Consider the following 3,737-nt stretch of genomic DNA (forward strand, 5'->3'; position numbering starts at 1 on the left):
TACTGTGGGTGCCTGCGATACTACCGCTCAACAAGGAGCAGTACTACCGCAAGCACACCAACAACAGTCAGGACAAGGGAAAAGAGGATCAACGGAGGATGCTCCAAAGTGCAGGGGAAAGGAGGGAACAAGGAAGAAAACGTGTACATGATGATTCCACCCAAACCTTTCCAACGCGGACCCCCTCTTGATAGTACGGCTTTCCTACGACTCAAATCCACCAAAAAGAAACGTAGAAAAGACGCCGTCTTCAACAGTCTTCAAGGGGCACCAAACCATCTTGTGCCTAGCGATGAAACGTCTGGGAAACTCAAGGCACACGATTAGTCCGCAAAAGCATTGTCATCAATCACCAAAACACCTTAGGGATAAATATGCCCTTACAATCTCCCCCTTTTTGGTGGATTGATGACAATACGGGATTTGCACAGAGGAAATAAGGTTAAGCAAACGCAAACCCCTCCTCTCTAGAATATAGACGGGCTCCCCCTAGATGTGTGCCAACTAGATGGGTGCTTTGGACTGCACGGCACACATACTAAGATCAAAGCTCCCCCTATATTATAGAGACAAGGCATATCTTGCAAAAGTAAGGCTAACACTAGACAAGATAGCAAACACGAGCATAACAAGTAGCACAAACATAAGCTCACTAGGATAGAATAGAGTGCATATGTCTTACACCATATGAAGGATAAGTCTCAAAGGCGCAAATTAAACAAAAGCAAATGACAAAGCAAACACCAAAGATGACACGACTCGCAAGCACGCAAATCCCTACACTCTGTCCCCCTTTGGCATCGAGACGCCAAAAAGGTAGAGAGGACACCTACACAAAAGGGGTGGCTCAGGCAGAGAAATCATCCCAATGCTCCTCGTGCTCCTCGTCAGACCCGGCGGCGGGGACAGTCTCCTCGATGTCCTCCTCAGAACTAGTCCACTTGAAACCTTGCTTCGCCATCCATGTAGCCTCTGGCGAGATGGCATCCTCAGAACCGCCAGAGACATCCTCGCCAAAGAGCCTCATGACCTTCTTGTCGCGGCGGCGACTCTCCTTGGATGCCACGTGAGTCCTGTACTGCCCCTTCGCCTGCATGAAGAAGAGAGTCTTCATCTTGTCCTTCAACTTCTTGGCCCACGACGGCTCAGAGGAAGGTGGGGAAGACCTAGCAGCACGGTCCTCAGCAACATCCTCTGCACCAGCCTCCTCCTCACCAACAGCCCTCCTAGAAGCAGACGCCTCAGCACGAGTAGTAGTGTTGGCCCAGTTGGGCTTGATGCGGAGACTGATGGACTCATGCCGAATCCAGTCTGGAGCAACGAACTCATCACCAGGGTACATCTTCTCCCAAGTCGTGGAGATCAACAGAAACATGTATGGTCCATAGATAGGTACCTCGCGGGTGTACACCGCAAACCTAAGCTCACACCACATGATGTGTGAGACATCAAGTGGCTGAGTCTAAGACGAACGTGCCTCCACGCACAGGAGCATCATGTCCACCAGATAGGAATGAACCTTGTCCTTGTCGCCAATGCGAGGGAACAGAGTGTTGCAGAAGATGCGATGCATGATATCCAGAAAAGAGTTCAACACCCAAGTCGACTTGCCACTGGGAAGCACCTTCTCAACATAGTACGGCTGAAGCAAGTTCTTGTTAGCAGACTCAGAATTGGCGTGGGGGCGAACACCAATGGGCGTGTGAAGCGCGTCATCAGGAATGTGGAGCAGACCCATGAACTCCTTCCAGGTAGCAGACAACTGACGGCCATTGGTCATCCAGGTCATCCTCCGCTCATCCCCGGGGTGAAAGTGAACTGAGGCAAAGAACTGACAGATAATCTCAGGATCATAGTCAAGGTGGAAAGAGATCACATGTTCAATACCGAACTGCTCCACCAAATCCAGAGCTTCTCCAAAGTAGTCACGAAACCTGTCCTTCCTCATGTGATTCATGTCTATCCACTTGACATCCACATAGGTGTTTTGCTTGTTCTTGATTACATCCATATAAATGAGAGCCTGCTGCTTGGTACAAAACAACTCAGAGCCTCTGAGGATAGCACGAGCATTCACATAAGGGTTGATCTTCCGGCGTTCGATGTACTCGTCGAGGGGAATCTCATCCATGCCCTTAGCAGGTTCCTTTTGCTTGCTGGCAGTGGTCTTGACATTGCGCTTGGGGGCATTGGAGCCCTCTGGTGCTTCATCTTGAGGATTGCGCAGTCGCTTGGAGCCAGTGTCATGACTGGGATTGGAACGGCGAGAGCCACCACCTAAGACACAAGAGAAAGCACACACAAAGAGCGAGAATAATCAATGCAAAGACCATGGCAAAGCAAGGGAAACAAGTAGAAAGCATACGGTATAACTGCCACAAGGAAGATGGGACAACAACGGTAGTGCCGCCTGGTCGTGCGATACTAAAATTTTAGTACCGCTCCTAGTCGCGGTAGTACCGTGTGAGGATATGGTAGTACCGTGGCTTGGAGCGGTAGTAAGACCTTAGTGCCACAGAACGTGCGATAGTACCGCACCGAACGGGCGGTAGTACCGGACAAGCGGTAGTACCGCACTAGTAGCACGGTAGTACCGCACCGCGTCAGATCCGAACCTACTTTTGAATCTGAGAAGACGCACGCAACCACGGCGGAACTACGGTTGCTCAAATCTACCACGGGACAATATATCAAGTATAATTTCTACGCAACACTACTCTCCTACAACCTTCTCTTTCAAAGACTTGGACTAAAATCTCAAGAACACAAGCATCTCCCCAAAAACCTAGAAGCGAAAGAACAACCAAGAAAGAGAGGGATTTTGGGGAGAAACCTTGGCCCATGGCAAGAGGAAGTGGTGGGGAACGATCCCACCGGTCGGAATCCGAGGAGAGTGGCCGGAGATGGAGATCCGGCGAGGACCTCTGGTGCCGTTCTTGAGCGAGAGAGAGAGAGGCGGTGGGGAGAGAGACAAGTGAATGGGTATGGGGAGTTGGAACTCCCCTGGCCGAGTCATAACCCCTCACGCACTCGTCAGCACGGTAGTACCGCGCTTCATCGCGGTAGTACCGCTCGGCGGAAGTACCGCACCTGAGCGGTAGTACCGCTCTCCCAGGTGGTAGTAAAAAATTACTTCCGTGCTAGGTGCGGTAGTACCGTGCACTCCATGCGCGGTAGTACCATGGCTCACCGTGGTAGTACCGTGGGCTCAAAAAGAAGCAGTTTCCAAACACAAGAAAAGAGAGGTCTTCGCAAGGAAACTTCAAACAAGCAGGACACCACAAAAAGCTCAAACACAAAGAGAAGAAGGGGCAAAACGACAACAAGAGACGACCACGAGACACCACCGCTCCAAAAAGAGAGGGCGGTGGCTGGAGCCACCTATGTTTGAGTCAATTGGTATGGCACTGCAAAGAATTATCCTTGGGCCCATGACCAATACTCGTCTTTGAAGCACAAGAACCATCAAAAATGTATAATGTGAAAGATTTGATCAATTTATGCATAATGGGGGGAGGGAGAGTTCATTGAGAGAACAACACTCCCCCTATGTCCATGCCTACACCTAAACAAGACAACAAGTTGAGTGTGGTGGGGTGTGCAAGGGTTCAAGCAACATTGCTCGAATTAATGATATTTAGCTCATGCCTTATATCACAAAATCTTGATTCATACAATGGCTTCGTGAAAATATCTGCAAGGTTATCATGAGTGTTGACGTAGTTGAGCTCGATCTC

The sequence above is a fragment of the Triticum urartu genome, chromosome 1 (genome assembly GCF_003073215.2).
Source record: "Triticum urartu cultivar G1812 chromosome 1, Tu2.1, whole genome shotgun sequence".
NCBI lineage: Eukaryota > Viridiplantae > Streptophyta > Magnoliopsida > Poales > Poaceae > Triticum > Triticum urartu.